The sequence below is a fragment of the Dipodomys merriami genome, unplaced genomic scaffold, assembly GCF_024711535.1.
Source record: "Dipodomys merriami isolate MVZ:Mamm:240054 unplaced genomic scaffold, mDipMer1.0.p SCAF_344, whole genome shotgun sequence".
Lineage (NCBI taxonomy): Eukaryota > Metazoa > Chordata > Mammalia > Rodentia > Heteromyidae > Dipodomys > Dipodomys merriami.
The window spans coordinates 969,491-988,477 of NW_027204982.1; the positions used below are offsets into that span (position 1 = coordinate 969,491).

General features: G+C 34.2%; 1 non-coding gene across 1 annotated transcript; it reads left to right on the top strand.

Annotated features, from left to right (window-relative positions):
* The first annotated feature begins 6,334 nt into the window (after positions 1–6,334).
* On the top strand, positions 6,335–6,444 carry LOC138803630 (U6 spliceosomal RNA). Its single transcript, XR_011364994.1, has one exon. It is a non-coding gene; the product is annotated as a U6 spliceosomal RNA (small nuclear RNA).
* Positions 6,445–18,987: the final 12,543 nt, after the last annotated feature.

An 18,987-nucleotide genomic window follows, 5' to 3' on the forward strand; every position in this document is an offset into this window, starting at 1 on the left:
CTTTACTTACTGAGATTTCTGAATGACTTGCTATCACTTGTACTGAATTTTGCAAGTCAGTTCTGTCAAAACCAACCAGTTTTAAGAGATAAGAGGAGTGGTAAAAGAACTCTTAGAGACAAATACATCTTGAACATATTTTGTTCCAAACATTCAATCTAAGGCATATTCAGCAAGTAGTGAAACTTGTGTTGGCTGTGACTATGTGTCTTTCTCCAGGTGTGCATGTATGCAAGTGTAAATGTATGTGTGTATTTGTGTATATAGTAACATAAATGTGTACATATATAATGGCATATACAAATATACATATATAAATATAGTGCATATATATGAAGTGTTCCGTGACTTAATCTCTAGTTCCCAGCACCTTGTCCTTCTCACAAAGTGTTCATGATAAACTATTCTGAGGATCTGTGCTCTATGATGGGCATCCTTTGTACTTACTTCCCCCATTAGCTTGTTCTTCATCCCTGTGAACAACTTCGGTCTACTTTCCATAGGATAGATTTGTTTTCATTACATGTATTTCCTTACTGATAATAAAAGAAAAATGATGTTTGTAAAAGAAAAGAACATTTAGGTCACAGTTTAAAAGTATCTTATATGTCCCAATGATTCCTATGAGATAAAATATATAATATTTTATATGAAATATAAAAAATTTATAATAGTAGTAAAAGTGAAAGGGAATTCTTGCCATTTAGAATGGCAAAGAATAATATCACGTCACTGTTACAACTCTCGAAGAATGCAAGGATAACTGATGGTCCCTATCATGTTCCCCCAAAATCAGTGGATCCTGAAGTATAATAGTAGACCAGCAGAAATTCTAAGTAGAAGACATGGAGCCAGAAAGAGAAAGAGAATGAATGAGAGAGAAAAAAGACAGAGAAATATCATAATAATGAAAGTGCATAACAGATAAACAAGAGTTGTATGAGAATATTCATACTGCTATCTTTAGACTCTAAATGTACATTTGAAGGTATCTGATGTATGATAACACATCAACATAAAATATAAAGTGATTTTGATAAAAATAAAAATGACTAAGAAGAAATTATAAATGCAAAAACAATCTTCACAGAAGCAAACTCTCAGAGATATTTCATGACTTTGAAAAGGATTAAGTGGCCGAAGTTAAAATAAATTTCAAAGTATGACAATTCACAAAAATATAAAAAGAGCCTGATGCTGTGGTTCCTGCCTGAAATTCTAGCTACTCAGGAGGCTGAGATTTGAGGACCTTGGTTCAAAGCCAGCACAGGCAGGAAAGTCCATGAGATTCTCATCTACAATAAACCACTAGAAAACTGGAAGTGGCTCTGTGGCTCAAGCGGTAGAGGGGTCGCCTTGAGCTGAAGATCATAAGGAGAGTTCCCAAGCCAAGAATTCAAGCACCATATCAGACTATAGATAGATAGATAGATAGATAGATAGATAGATAGATAGATAGATAGATAGATAGATAGATAGATAGATAGATAGATAGATAGATAGATAGATAGATGATAGATAGATAGATAGATAGATATAGCTATAGATCTATATTCATATTCATATATTTCATTATATAACCCAAAGCAGAAAGCAAATAATTTTTAGATTATTTTTTAAAACAGTCTCTCAGGAGCTGGGAAGGTCGCTCAGTGGTAGATTACTTGTCATGCATGCATGAGGTCCTGGTTTAATTCCTCAGCACCACATAAGTAGAAAAAGACGAAAGTGGTGCTGTGGCTCAGGTGATAGCAGTAGCCTTGAGCTGAGGAACAGCACCCAGGCCCCGGATTTCAACCGCAATGATCAACAAAATCAAAATATAAAACAAAACAAAACACAGTCTCTCATATTTGTGGCCTCAACTCTGTAATACCGCTGCTTCAGCCTAGGGCTAAGATTTTAGGTCTGGACATTTATCAATACTCCTGATTCACACTTTACTTGAAGATTTTTTAATAAATATTTTGTTCTTAATTTTCCTCTTTATAAATTCACATGCACCTATAAAATGGTTTTGCCATCCCAGTAACCTTCTCAAAGTACGACTTACAAAAAGTTGTATTATATTACAACAAGGGAAACAATAATACAAATAAATAAAGCCAATTATTAAATATTAATGATTAATAAAATATAAAACACAACAATTACCAGTGTTTCCAGTATTTGATGGTGTACTACATATTAGGTTTTACTATTTTCTCATATTCCTGTATATTTAAAACTGGCTAAGATTATGATGTTCAACAAGAGTTTTATAGGCTATGTGTAGTCTTTAAAGTTACCAACTAAGATGACTATTTATGACTCATCTCATGAATTGTATATGGCTTATATCATCATTTGTTCCTCGCTAAAATATAAAGTAAGGAAGCCCTAAAGTTTTAACATAAGCTGTGTAGTTAACAAAGTCTTAACTCTTCACTTGACTTCTTTACACAAAGACTTTGCAACTTCTCATTAGTAAAGTTTCTGAAAATGAACATACTTAGTAGAATGTCTACTACCGTCAATCTTAAATACTTTATAGAAAAGTTTTATGACCTGCCAAACAGTCCTAATTATGGCATATATAAGCAAATTCCCAAAATTAAATATATTTAAAACATTAAAACTTTTAACAAACCTTACCACTTGCTGCAGTGTCCATTAAGACAGGTGCTTGTATAGGATAATTGTATTTCTCCTCCTACACATCTCTTGAACAACAAATATCTGGACTTATTTTGTTTTTGTCATGTCAATATTGCCTTTATTCTTAAATGTGTGCTTAGGTAAGAAGTACATGGTTCTAAAATTTCACGACTTACTTTTTGATGAATTGTCTAGTTTCAGAAAATCGTACTTTCTCTCAAATCTCACATATATCCAAAGGCATTAATTGTTCAGGACTTTATCACACTAGATAGATCAACTCGGGAAAAACTCAACAGAGAAACTGCAGACCTTAACAATTGCATAGATCAACTAGATTTAACAGAAATCTACCGAATATTCCACCCAGCAGCATCAACATACACGTTCTTCCCAACAGCACATGGAACATTTTCCGAAATAGAACACATTTTAGGTCACAAACCAAACTTGTAAAGAAACATTAAAATATTGAAGTTATACCTTGCATTCTCCCAGATGACAAGGCAAAAAATATAACTCAACACCTAAAGCCACCAAAGAAATTCCTGTAACAAGTGGAGGCTAAACAACACACTGTTGAGCCACCAGTGGATCATGGAAGAGGTTAGAAATGAAATTCAAGTGGTCATGATATTCAACAAAAATGAACACACACACTCCCAGCTCCTCTGGGAGAGAGCAAAGGCAGTACTCAGAGACAAGTTTATATATTTGAGTTCCTACATCAACTAACTGGAGAGATCTGAAACCAATAATTTAATGAGACATCAAGCATCCTTGAAAAAGAGCAGCAAGATAAAACCCAATCCAGGAGATTGAAATAAATAATCAAAATTAAATCAGAATTAAATGAATTAAAATCCAATAACAACATGGAAAGAATAAAAAAGTTGTTTCTTCGAAAAAATTAACACAAGTGAGAGACGGTTAGCAAATCTTATTAGAAAAACAAGAGAACAGACCCAAATAAACTCAGAGAAGAGAAAGGAAACATCACCACAGAAACAAACAAGATTGATAACATTATACGGAAATACTTCTCGAAACTTTTTGTTAATAAGTTTGAGAACTTTGCAGAAATCGGCCTTTTCCAAGCAAATATGGACATGCCGAAACTGAAACAAGATGAGTCAAGCCATCTTAACAGGCCCATATCAAGCCTTAAAATAAAAACAGCCATAAGAGACCTCCCATCTAAGAAAAGCCCAGGATCAGATGGCTTTACAGCAAATTTCTACAAGGCCTTCAAAGCAGAGCTCACACAAATACTCCTCCAACTCTTCAATTAAATAGAAAGAGAAAGTTCACTACCAAACTCATTCTTTGAAGCCATAATCACCCTCATCCCAAAACCAGGAAAGGACTCATTAAAGAAAGAGAACTATAGACCAATTTCTTTGATGAATATTGATGCAGAACTTCTGAACAAAATGTTGGCAAATCGACTTCAGCAATTACTCCAATAAATTATACACCATGATCAAACAGGATTCAATTTCAGGGATGCAAAGCTGGTTCAATATTCACAAATCAATTAACATTATTCATCACATCAACAAAAACAAGGATGAGAACCATATGGTTATTTCAATAGATGCAGAAAAAGCATTTGACAAGATCTAACACCCCTTTATTATCAAGGTTCTGGAAAAATTAGGAATCCATGAAACATTCCTCAATACAATAAAGGCTGTATATGACAAACCTACAGCCACCATTATACTCAATGGTGAAAAACTAAAGCCAATTCCTTTAAAATCAGGACTGAGACAAGTATGTCCACTCTCTCAACTGCTCTTCAATCTTGTATTAGAATGCCTAGCTACAGAAATAATACAAGATGCTAACATAAAGGGGATCTAAATAGGGAAAGAAGAAGTAAAACTCTCTCTCTTTGCAGATGACATGATTTGTATTTAAAGAATCCCATGGACTCCACTCCAAAATTACTCAAGATGATTCAAAACTTTGGCAAAGTAGAGGGGTATAAAATTAACCTTCAAAAATCAATGGCTTTTCTGTATGCCGACAATGAGAAAAGTGTGGCTTGAATAGGAAAGTAACTCCATTCATAATAGCCTCACAAAAAATGAAATATCTAAGAATTAACTTTAGCAAAGAAGTGAAGGACCTCTATGATGAAAACTTAAAAAAACAGAAAAAGGAAATCAAAACAGAACTTAGAAAGTGGCAAAAACACCCATGCTCCGTGATTGGAAAGATCAACATCATGAAAATGGCAATACTTCCCAAGGCTATCTACAAATACAATGTGATACCTATTAATATTCAAACTTCATTCTTCAAGAAAATAGAACAGACAATCCAAAAATTCACATGGAACAAAAGACACGGAATAGAAAAAAACGATATTTAACAGAAAGAACAGTGCTGGAGTAATATCAATATCAAATTCCAAAATCTACTACAAAGCCAAAGTAAACAAAACAGCTTGGAACTGGCACAAGAACAAACCTCAGGACCAATGGAATAGAATTGAAAACCCAGAAATGTACCTACAGACCTGTAGCCATCTAATATTCGATAAGGAATCTAAAAAATAGAATAGAAGAAAGACAGCCTTTTCAGTAAATGTGCTGTCACATTTGGTTAACTACTTGTAGAAAACTAAAGCTAGATCCTTATATATCACCCTGCACAAGAATCAACTCCAAATGGACCAAACACCTTGGAGTTAAAACAGACAGTCTGAAAAATTACAGGATGGAATAGGAGAAACTCTAAGTATCCTTGCAAATCCCATAATTTTCTTAATAGAGACCCAGAAATACAACAAATCAAAAAAAAATTGGACTTATTGGATTGCATGAAATTGCAGAGCTTCTGCATGGCAAAGGACATACCTAGCAAGATCAATAGAAAGCCCACGGATTCGGAGATCTTCATTAGCCATACAACGGACAAGGGTCTCATGTCTAAAATATGCCCAGAACTCAAAAAACTATGTTTTCGCAGCATTATTTACCATAGCTAAGATATGGAACCAACCCAGATGCCCCTCAGTAGATGAATGGATCAAGAAAATGTGGTATATATACACAAGGGAATTCTTTGCCTCCATCAGAACGAATGACATTGTCCCATTTGTTAGGAAATGACAAGACTTGGACAAAAGTATGTTAAGTAAGCCAGGCCCAAAGAAACATAGGTCTCACGGTTTCCCTTATTTGCAATAACTAGTATATATCTGAGTCAAACAGGAAAGGTCAGATAAGCTGATGTTAGGGAAATATACCCAAAGATAAGTATTCAAATGATTTTTCTTTAATCCAATTGTTTCTAATATATTTGTAAGATGATTTCTATGTTGCTTTGTATGTCATTCCCCTATGGTTTAGCGACTGCTTTCACTGTATTTGATGTTGGTATAATTTTTGGAGGGGAAGGGAAAAAATATCATTTAAATTGGGATACAGTTGGACCCATTGCAACAATGAGATATAGAAGTCGTTATGTCGTAAAATGAACTTTACAACGTTGATGGGTGTGGGGGAGGATCAGGTGTCAGAGCTAGTGGGAGTTTGGGAAGGGAGAGGAAGGGGAAACAAAGAGGAGGCAACAATGCTTGATAAGAAATGTATTCATTATCTTGCTCATGTTATTGTAACTCCTCTGTGCAGTATTTTCACAATAAAAAGAAAGAAAATGAATTACACTTCATATATAAAAAATGTTCTGTGCTTAATTCAGCAGGAAATACATAACATTGGAATAATAGAGAGAAGATTAGAATGGCCCCTGTGCAAGCATGACATGCAAATTCTTGAAGTGTTCCATATTTTTACAACATGTGCTGGAGGGTATGTGGACAGAAGGGAACCCTACCGAATCCTTGGTGGGAGTGTAAACTTGATCAACCACTTTGGAAAGCAGTATGGAGGTTCCTCAAAAGACTCCACATAAAGCCCCCCCATGACCCAGCAATCCCACTTTTGGGCATTCACCCAAATGATCACAAATAAGACCACAATAAAACTACCAGCACAACTATGTTTACTGCCCCATTATTTACGATAGATAAGGTATGGAACCAATTCTGATTCCCCTCAATTGATGATCAAGATAATTTGATAGATAGATAGATAGATAGATAGATAGATAGATAGATAGATAGATAGATAGATAGATAGATAGATAGATAGATAGATAGATAGATGGATAGATGGATAGATAGATAGATAGATAGATAGATAGATAGATAGATAGATAGATAGATAGATAGATAGATAGATAGATAGATAGATAGATACATACATACATAGATACATAGATGCATTCTATGCCTCCATCTGAAAGAATGACATCACTCAATTTGTTAGGAAATGGAAAGACTTGGAAAAAAACATATTAAGTTAAGTAAGACAAGTTCAAAGAAACATAAGACCCCTGGTTTCCCTTATTTTCAGTTACTCATATATGTCTGGGATAAATAAAAAAGGTCAAAAGCTATGTGCATATGACTAGATAAGATGATGTTAAGGAAAATGTACTCCAAGATACTGACAAAAGTGGTTTTTTCTTGCTTGCTATTGTTTTTAATGGACTTACAATGTATGATGTGATTTTTTTTGATTCTTTATATTTTCCTCCCCCACTTTATAACACCTGTTTTCACTGGATTTGAAGTTGGTGCACCAATATCTTATATATACACTTCTCTAATTTGGGGAGGGGAAAGGAAAAAACATAATGCTTAAATAGGATACAGGTTGACCCATTGTAACAATGAGATGCACAAGACACTATGATGAAAAATGAAGTTTATATTTAGGCAGGGCGGGGGAAACGGGGAGGAGAGGGTACTTGTGGAGGTTAGATAGAAAGGATGATGGGCGAAAATAAAGGAGGAGGTAACAATGCTTGTTAGGAAACGTACTCATTACCTTTCTCATGTAAATCTGAGCCCTGCGCACAGTATTTTTACAATAAAAATGTATGAAAATGATCTGAGAAGGAAAAGTTTATTATCCCTATTTTCCCTATATAATATCTTTAACAAAGAAATTAATGCAAAACACTGACATGAAAGTGTTTTGAAAAAGTGTGTTTGTGTGTGTGTCTGTGCGCACCCACGCACATGTGAGTACTCGTGCATTTGTGTTGGCATGCTCAGAGTTTGAACTCAGGACTTCAAGGCCTTGCTAGGCATTTCCTCTCTAGATTGATGAGGTATTATATAAGCTACATCACCATTCCTGGCTCTTTGGTAGTTCATTAAAAGTTTTGAAAAATAATCTCATGAATTTTTTGTTTTTTGCTCTGATTGTCTTCCAACTGTTATCCACAGATCTGGTGCTCCTGAGTAGACATCCCAAGTAGACAGGATTACAGGTGTGACCATCCAGCACGAGGCTTTAAAAATAATTTTAAAAATAGAAAAATATTTACTTCACGGGAGCCTGTTTTATTATCTACTAATTTTAAAGCATTTTGAACTGATTATATGTGAATTCATTTTGCTTCTGGATTCTTAAAAACTGTAAGTGATTATATTTGAAAGTTTTATTACTTTTTAAAAAGGAAACGAAATGTGGGACAGAATAAATTTGCCCCTCTTTGGACCTCAATTTGTGCGCTCAGTTCTGAGCATGATAAGCCAATGTCACCAAAACAATATGGGTTGAAGACAAAATGTGACAGAAAAAAATCACCATGGGCATTGCTATGCTATTATTTCTTGGACAAAATGAATATTGAATTGAGAGTGTAAGAAAATGGAGAGATTTTATTAATCATTTTGTATTGCTGAAAGACTGTTGGAAACTTTGACTCATTTCCTTCCTCACTGTGTGTATTTGGGCCATACAATTTGTGCCTTTAATTACAATTTTTCCCAACATTAAAATGGTAATAACATGAGCATTATTTGCAATATCTAGTATAGGTATGAGTCAAGCGGAAAAGGTCAGATAATGTGATGTTAGGAAAATGAACCCTTAAATATGTATTTTAATGTTTTCGTTTCTTTCATGCATGTGTTTCTAATGCATTTATAAGATTATTTCTTTGTTGCTTTGTATGTCCCTCCCCCACAGTGTAACCCCCGCTTTCACTATATTTGATGTCAGTATAACATGTGGAGGAGATGGGGACAAACAAGTCGTTTAAGGATTCAGGTGGACCTGTTGCAACAATGAGAAGTACAAAATGTCATGTCAAAACCAGCTTTACAATGTCGGTGTGTGGGGGGGGAGGGGGGTATAATTGGGTGGGGGGAGGGGGGTAAAATTGGGTGGGGGGAGGGGGGAGGCGGGGAAGGGAAGTGAAGGGTAAACAAAGGAGGAGGCTGCAATGCTTGGTAAGAAATGTATGCATTATCCTGCCCATGTAATTGTAGCCCCTCTGTACAGTATGTTCTCAAATAAAATAAAATACAATTAAAAAAAAAAAAGAACAGAGATTACGATCAAAAAAAAAAAGCAAATTTTATCTTAAGAATTAAGAAATAAAACTTGTGAAATACTTAACATAAAATTCTATGAAGGAGCTTTGAGTTTAGCCAGCAGTTTTTTAAAATACTAAATAGAATGCAATAAGTATTACAGAAACCATTACATGTAGTGAACAACCAGATGTAATGTAATCTATTGACCATGCTCTGCTTCAAAGGAAGCGAGATGGATAACTTCTCATGCTGTACATCAAATTGATTATCTTATGTCTTGGTAGTTTAAAAATATCAGGGACAGAATCATGAAGGAATGTTGTAGATTGAGGTTAAGTCCATATGAAAATGTACAAACTTGATAAAACATAAACGTTTGTCAACAGTATATTGTTTTTTTACATCATTTAAGTTACATTGTAAAGTTAGGGAAAACCTAGCAGAATGAATTCTCTTTTTGATATATTTTCATAGGTCGTAAGAAGGATGACCTCTTTCTTCATTTTTGTAGAGGCATCATCAGATGAGAGGAAATGTATTTTTTTATTTGCTTCCTTCCATTTATTCTTCAGTTTGAAATCTGAACTACATGAGACTGAAAGAAGCTAAGGGAAATTAGACTCGCAGGCTTTGGAAAGAGCAATCAATGTAAAATAAATAAAATACGTATAGCCTTTTAAAAGGTATAACTAAATTGAGTTATACAGTCTCAAGCATAAACAGAAAACGATTTAAGCAATATCATGTTATTAAAAATTGAAAAATGTTAGGAGCTTAATTTTTTTCCTTTCTACTATACTTAATTAAGTATTGATTTTATATAGAGAGATTAAAGATGAGATTAAAAAGAAACGATTAAAAATGGACAAAAGTTCTGAATAGACCTGTTTTCCCAAAATCCTTGAAAATCACCAGTGGGTTTACAAATTTGGGTTTAATACCACTTTTATGTTGGCTTAATGCTTTGTGAACAGAAGTCATTATAGCGAAATGCAATTCAAAATTACTATGATATTACTTCATAACTATTAAAATCAAAGGAGCCAGGTGTGATGGTAAAGGCTAGTAAGTCCAAGCAGTTAGGAGGTTGGAGTAAGAGGATTTGAGTCTAAAGCCAGTCTGGGGTACTGCACATCGTAAAAACTTTCCTTTTTAAAAACTCAAAAGGTAATAATTTTGGTGAGAGTGTAGAGAGATAAAATTTTCTTCACTCTTGGTCAAAATACAGGTTAGTATTCTCATTGTAGAAAGTAGTTTGCAGTTTTCTATAGAAATACAAAGTTGAAATATCATCTGACCCACCAATCATATGATTATTTCTGTATTAGTAAGTCTTAAGTATATCTGTATTTCATTGTTATTCACATTTTATTCACAACAACAGCCAAGATATAAATCGAAGTTAAACTTTCAACTACAGACTAATAAAACAACTGTGGTACATGAACAAATATACTTTTCTGTTTCATCTTTTAAATAGCAAAATACTTCTCCCATTAGCCACAACTTACAATGACTTGAAAGATGTATTCTAAATGAAGAAAAACATTGTCTTCTGATCTTTGTAAAACCACACACTCTCACACACACACACACACACACACACACACACACACACACACACACACACACACACACACAACCTCAAACATTAAGAGAGAATTTTTTTAAAAAGTAAAGCAAACGCGAATTGCTGAGGCGTTTAGTTTACAATGTAAAAGTTAGTAGATAGACGGGATGACCAAGTATAGAGTTGTAATGTACAACATGAGGATAAAGGAGACAACACTGGCCTTACATAGGAATGAAGCTAAGTAAGTCGGAGTTGTTCTTCTTAGTAGCGGTTGCTCTTTTAGTTGTTCTTCCTTCAGTAATGTATAAGATGAACGTAATTCTTTAAATATACCTGCCTGCAGAAATATTAACAAACAATATAGCACTAATGTTGTATGCTCAGCACAGAACAAAATGTCAAATTAAAATATATGCGATTATCTTTGATGTAAACTATTACAAATAAGGGAAACCATGGGACCTTTGGTTCATTAAGTATGGCTTACTTCACTTATATTTTTCCAATATTTTCCATTTTCTTTCAAATGAGGTGATATCATTCTTTCCGATGGAAGCATAGTATTCCATGTGTGTGTGTGTGTATGTGTGAATGTGTGTGTGTGTGTGTGTGTGTGTGTGTGTGTCACATTTTCTTGATCCATTCATCTACTGAGGGGCAACTGGGTTGATTCCATATCTTAGCTATGGTAAATAATATTGTGATAAACATAATTGTGTTGGTAGCTTTAGTGAGGCATTGTTTGTGGTCACTTGGGTAAATGCCCAGAAGTGGGATTACTGGGTAATAGGGAGAGCATTATTTTGTACATCAAGGATAATCTTAGTAAATGAGCAGAATAGTTCAATAGCTATGTACATATGACCGTATAAGGTGATTCCAAGTGAAGTGAGCTCCAAGACATGTTTTTTGTTGTTGTGGTTCTTAATGTATTATGTGATTTCTTTTTATCCTTTTGTTTTTTCCCCACCTATAGTTTATCCCATGTAGTCACTGTATTTGATTTGATACCTGGATATTGTAAATATGTTGATCTGAACAAGGGAAAGGAAAGGGAAAAAAACAAATTGGTGAGACAAAGGGGGAACCTATACAACAGTGATATTCACAAGACAATATGTTGGACATAATCTTGGGGGTGGTGTTGGGAGGGAAGAGGGAAAAAATGGGGGAAAAGATAACAAGTGAGAAAAGAAATGAATTCATTTCCTTACTTACATAGCTATAACCACTCTGTACATTACCTTGACAATAAAATTTAAATTAAAAATAAAATAAAATACATGAGAGCAGCAATACAGTAGATGGGAGTGGGGGAAATACTGTACTATACAAAGAAGAGTAGAACAGCTATGAGAGCAGTAAATTTACTTTAACATAGGAAGCAATAAACTAGCATACAGATTTTCACATGTTAGTCATTAAAAATGGAAAACAATATGCACAATCAGTAGACCAAGAAAGATAAAATAGAAAAATAAACAATAAAGGTGAAAGAGTGACTTGGGTCAAGAATATCAAATGACACAATTAGGAAACAAATAACAAGCTGGTAAGTTTAAATAATATTGCCCATAATTATATTAAATGTTTTTTACATCACAATTTGTTATAACTATAATTCAATTTAATAGTATATCATTTTAATATTAGGTTACTTATTACTGATTTCTTAATAGTGAATATTTAATATATAATTTTAGTAGCTATAGAAAAAAAGAAAGTGAAACTAATTTTAATAATATATTTCATGAATTGTAAAATTGAGAAGCATTAAAATTTAAACAAATAATGTATCATTATTGTTTCATTTCTGTGAATTAATATAATATTTCAAATTGTATCCTACACTTAGCGCTCATCTTAACATCAAATAATAAATTATTGCACATGACTCTTCGTATTAGTTGGGAGGGTTCAGCACTATGGTAAAATTCACACCACACAGTACACGAGGGTATGACTCCTCTCACATCACTTAAATTATGGAAATTTGATTTCTACAGGCATGTTAAATTCCTGTCTAGGTGACATCTATAAAATTATATACAATTATATAAATGAGGAGTATTTCAGATGATACATAAAGTCATATTCATTAATTAAATTTTTATTATTTTGAACCAAATAAATATTTATAGAGAGTCTGAATTTCTGAGTAGATGATGGTGTATGTGTGCTACAATATACATTGTTTCTACAATTTGATTTAATTTTTCATAAGGGGTTAAATGTATAATATTGGATATATGAAAGTAAACTGAATGTTTATTCCATTAATCCTTGGCCACTTGTCTAATCCCAATATAAATTATCCATGTGTTTGAAGTAATGAAATTAACAACAGATATAAGCCAGGTGAATCAGTATGTAGTAGACAAGTATTTTCCCCTTTATTTTGATAGTTAGTCCTCTTGTACACGACGGAATATTCTTGGGAAAAGGTTCTCCAGGCTGACCACAACTGCAGAATATTATGGTTTGATCTATCAAAAGAGAAGGAAGAAAGGGGAACCTTCCTTCCAAAAGTCTGCTCCAAGGGATATGATCAGTTTTATGGTGGTGACTTGGAAATGAACATCTTTCACAGTCAACCTTGAAAAACCAACTTGATAGATCATTTCTGTAAGTGGTTACACAGGATCATTTATGTCTTTGCAAGGAAGCCAGATTGCCTCATTTTGTGACAATTAAAACAGCAATTTAGTCAGCTATTCTTTGTACCCTTAGGAGAAAAAAACCCTTGACTCTAAGCCAGGGAATCACTGGGGCCCAGAGAAGCTACTACATTGAATAGTAATCCTAGACCTCTTAAAAACAAAAACCAAAAAAACCAACAACAAACCCACAAAACAAAACAGAACAACAACAACAACAAAATTCCAGTAAGCACAGCCAGGCAGTGCTGCCATCACAGCGTACATGAAGTCAAGCAAAAATCAGAAGCTCAGAGTCATGTAGCAGATAACTAAATATTTTTATGAGGCAGACTGAAATGAGACTCCAGAGAGAGGGTCTGAAAGACTAATCAGAGAGACTAAAATTGGACACTCAATGATTAAAAATAGAATTCCTTGTAGAACAAGTAAATCATAAAAAGCGTGTGTATGTAAGAACAAGACAACAGACCAAATTCCAGAAATGCACATTTTCTTAGAGGTCAGCTTAATGAATTATCAATGGAAATCTTTGAATTCTTAAATATTTGACCATTTGTGAGTAATGGCCAATTGCTGAAGAGAAAGAAAATGTCATCACTCTGTTAGGAGGTCCAATATCAAATTAGGAATAATCAAGTACATATTTGCAATAAAAAGAGAAAAATAACTTTCCAAATGAGGGTTTCATTTGTTTTGATGTAACAGTTCTTGATTTATGTGCTAGCCAATGCCATACAATTGATCCAGTCTCATAGCTGAATTGATATTTACTGCAGTATTCTCACATGAAGGTAAAGAGGAAATTTACAAATGTCTGATGAAATAAGTTGAGAGTGAAGTGTTCTAATAGTGATATCTGAGGTTTAGACACAGGTGAACAGGTGGATTTTATTTTCTAAAAATCCCCCATTTTTAGCCTGGTACCAGTGGATCCCAGCTGTAATCATAGCTACTGAGGAAGCTGAGATCTGAGGATTGTGGTTCGAAGCCAGCATTGGCAGGAAAGTCCGTGAGACTCTTATCTCCATTTTACTACAAAAAAACCAGAAGTGGCACTGTGGCTCAAAAAGTAGAGCACTCACCTTGGGTTGAAGAGCTCAGGGACAGTGCCCAAGCCCAGACTTCAAGCTCCTCGACAAACAATAACAACAAAAAAATCTCCCTTTTCTTGGACTGCCTACATCTTTTCCTAATATTCAACAAAGAGGCCATTTTATCACCCACTACATTTAAGTCCTATCCTAGCTACTGTAATACAATGAATTGGTACCTTATGTCAAAAGTTTTGTCTTTGCAAAAACAAATAATAATAGTGGTAATTTTTTTCCAGTCCTTAACTTTGGGCCTGAGCCCTGAACATGGTTATTCTGGTAGCTTTAATGGGAGCTCGTTTGTTATTTATTGGATTACTGCCCATGAAGGGAATTACTGGGTCAAATGTGAGACCTATATTTAGTCTTTTGAAGAAACTCCATACTGCATTCCAGAGTGGTTTAACAAGTTTAATTTCCCACCATCAACGTAATAGAGTTCCCATTTGGCTACATCCACACCAGCTTATGCTATTGTTAGTTTTCTTGATAATGGCCATTCTAACTGGGATTATAGTTCTCTTTCTTTGGTGAGTTCCTCTCTGATTTGGGAATGAGTCTAATTCCAGCTTCATAGAATGTTTAATAATTCCATTTACCTTTCTATTCCATTGAAGACTTAGATCTGTGTATTGTAAATTCTTTGCAGGCCTTAATTTCATGGTACATTCATTGAGTCCTAGATTTTTCCGATATGGGAAGTACTTTATTGACATTTCATTTTCATTACTTCTTGTGTGTCACTTCTTAGTTCAGATAGAGTACAGGAAAGGATTAATTTCTCTAGGATTCTCCAGGTGATTGGCATAAGGTTTTCAAAGTACGCTCTTATAACGTTCTCAATTTTGCTTATTTCTGTTGTGATATCTCATTTTTGTCTCTAATTTTCTCTATTTGGGTGAGTTCTCTTATTCTATTTTGGATTTTATATTATGAAGGTGATATACAGAGGGGTGGGTTACAGTTACATAAGTAATGAGTACATTTTTAACAGTGTTACCTTTCCTCCTTTTCTCCTGCTTCCTCCAACCCCGACAACCCACTCCCCCAATTTGTAAAGTTCATTTCTAACATAGTGTGTAGTGTATAGCACTGTTGCTTTGGTTAAACTTTTTCAAGCCATTTCTGTGATTTCCCTTCCCTTCCCCAAATCATATTAACTTATGTATAAGAGAAAGGATACAGAAATCAAAAACAGTGAATACCAAATGGTAAAACTAAATATACATAACTATGCATATAGCTATTAGAGCTATTGCGATCTTTCCTAAGAATATCCTAAACATATTCTAGTTTTTCCAAATGAATAAAAACATGTACTCTTATGATTCTTTGGGGCTGACTTGTTAAACTTATCATGTTTTTAAGTATTTCCATTTCCTAACAAATGGGGCAATGTCATTCATTCTGATGGAAGCATAGAGTTTTGTTGTGAATATATACAAAATTTTTTGATACATCATTGCTGCGTCATAGGTGAGCACTATTGAGGAATCTCTCTACTTCTTCACAGATTATTTGAAAAAGTGTAGTAATGTTCCATTTTGGCCACATCCCCACAAGCCCAGCATCTGTTATTATTAGTTTTCTTCATAAAGGTCATTCTAACTGGGGTGGGGTGGAATCTCAACGTTGCCTTGATTTGCATTTTTATGGCTAGAAATGTTGCATATTTATTCATGTGTCTATTGGCAATTCATATTTCTTCTTCAATTAGATTCCTCTTTAAATCTTTATCCCACTTATTAAGAGGGTTGTTGTTTCTGTGAGGATTTGTTTTTTTTTTGGGGGGGGTTAACTTTTGGGGCTTTAAATGTATTTGGAACCATTACCTGTTGCAGAGCAAGTAAAGATCTTTATCTGCTGGCTTTCTATTTATCTATCTATATAATTTCTCTTCTTATATTTGGTAAGGTACTCTCAAGTCTGTTAAGTTATTGAAAGATACAATTCTGTTTTGTTGATTCTTTTTAAGTTTTATTTTGTCTCTATTTAGTTATTTTTGACTTAATTTTTTATTTGTTTCTGTCTACTGCTTTGGGTTTTGTATTGTTCCTGTTTTCAAGGAGCTGTGGTACATAATAAAATATTCATTTGAGATATCCCCAATTGCTTGATGTAGGCACTCAGAGCTATAAATTTTCCTCTAAGTACTGCATTTACTGTATCCCAGAGGAGCTGGTATTTTGTGACTTCCTTTTTGTTAAATTCTAATCTCTTCAGTGTCTGACTGGTCATTCAGCAACAACAACGTGTGGTTATCTTCATGGGTTTGAGAATTTTTTTGCTTAAGCTATGTAATTCTAAGTTTATTCTGTTGTGGTCTGACAAGATATGATAATTCAAATAATTTTTCTTTCAATTTGGACAGAATTTATGTGTGAAATAGGATATGTTCTATTTTGGAGAATCTTCCATGAGCTGCTGTCAAAAATGGATATTCTGATATATATTCTGTAGATGTCTGTTAGGGCTAGGTTGTCAATGTAATTCTTTAGGTCTTAAGTTTGTTGGTTGAGTGTTTCCTGGATAGGTCATCCATGGATGACAATGATGTGTTGAGATTTGTTTTCAGGTTAAGTAGTATTTGGTTGATGAAGTGGGGTGCTCCAGGATTCAGGGCTAATGGAGTTGCATTTATTAATATGTAATGTCTATTCCTACTAATTTCAATTTGAATTTTATTTTATCTTATTCTAGCAATTCGACTGTGGTCTGTTTATGGTGTCCATTTGCTTGAAAATTTTACTTCCAATCTTTCAGTTTGAGTATGGGTTTGTTTTTTTAATAAAATGTGTCTCTTGTAGGAAGTAGATGGATGTGTCTTGTTTTATAATACTGCTATCTTATCTATGTCTTCTATTTGGAAATTGAAGTCCAGTGATATTGAGAGGTAAGACTGTGAAATATCCGATAAGTCCTGCTATGTTATACACCTGCTCTTAAGAGCTATGACTCATCTACTTATTCTTAATATATTTACCTTATTCTTTGGTAGGGAGCATTGTATATAACCAGTTAATGTTCTTGATCTTCTCTATGTAATATATATTTAATTAACTCCTATACTGCTGAGTTGGTGGAGATACATTTTTTCAAATTTTCTTTGTCATGAAAATATTTTTATATATCCTTTAAACGTAAAGGAGATTTTTGCTTGGTACCATGTTCAGGTTTGGTAGTTGCTTGCCTTTATGTTTGACATGTATCATGCCAAGCTATGTTTTTACCATATCAGCTAAGAAATCTATATTTATTCTGACTGTATATCCTTTATAAATAATCAATCTTTTCACTATGGCAGGTATAAAAATGCTTTCCTTGATCTTTAATGATCTTCTAATGGATTATAATGTGGTGGTGGGCTGTTCTGTTCTGGAATTCTCTGTTTGGTGTTCTAAAAGCTTCTCTTCTCTGAATGAGCTTCTTTGGATGTTTGGCCTGATCTCTGCTAGAATTCTGTAATATGTTTTCCATGCGTTTAGTTTCCTGCTCTTCTCCTTCTTGAACCTATCTCCCCCAAATTTGATCTTCTGAGTCATGAAGTTCTGGCAAGATCACTTCTTATTTCTTGGATTTGTTCTAAGTGATTATTTCCTCTTTCCTATTAGACCTATTCTGTCTTGGACCCTTGAGATTATCTTCTATGTCATCTATTTGCTGTGGATACTTTCTACTTTGTTTTTGATTTCCCTGTCTTCTAATTGGTCATTTTTCAGAGCTTCTATCTCTTTATTAAAGCTTTGTTTTAGGTCTTGTATGGACTTTCTTTACATCTTTTCTTTGAGTGGAGGGGTTGGGAGGGTTGTATTTTCATATGTGTCTTCTCTTATATCTTTTTTTTTGGGGGGGGGTCCGGTTATGGGGCCTGAACTCTGGGCCTAGGCACTGTCCCTCAGCTCTTCAGCTCAAGGCTAGCACTCTACCACTTGAACCTCAGCGCCACTTCCGGGTTTTTTCTTTTTTGCTTCTGTGGTGTTGAGGAATTGAACCCAGGGCCTCATGTTTGCTAGGCAAGCGCTCTACCACTGAGCCACCTTCCTAGCCATTCTTTTATATCTTTTAAGTAGGCATCCATTTTTTCCCTGGACTCTCTTGACTTCCAGAATTTATTTAAAATTTTGTTTGTAGTCTCCATGAATTATTTTACTAATCTTTGGTTGGTCTCATCTTGTTCACAAATTTCCTTGTAGAGGTTTTTGTATCTTTTCATTAATCACATTGTTTAGCAGTATTTGTAATGTATTTTGAAAACTATCTTCTATGTTCTTGACTGGGTATTCTAGTGCCTGGTTATTTACTGTAAATTATGCTATCTTGACATCACTTTTCTTGTATTTTTCTGAATCGTTCTCATGCATTTGGAGGATTTATTTTAAGGGATCTACGATATTATCAGATGATTCTCTATGTTCTTGGTTGATTTGCAAGGTGTTGATTTGATATTCTGTTGTGATTTGTTTTTCTGGAATTAGGTTTTTGTCTAGACCATTAAGTGTAGGAATAGAAATCAGTGTGATGTTAATACTTGTGGTTCCAGTGATAGTTCTGACTGTCAGTGCTATGGTGAATTGTGTCTGTGTTTGGATGGGCTGTCACTGTTCCTACTTTTTTCCC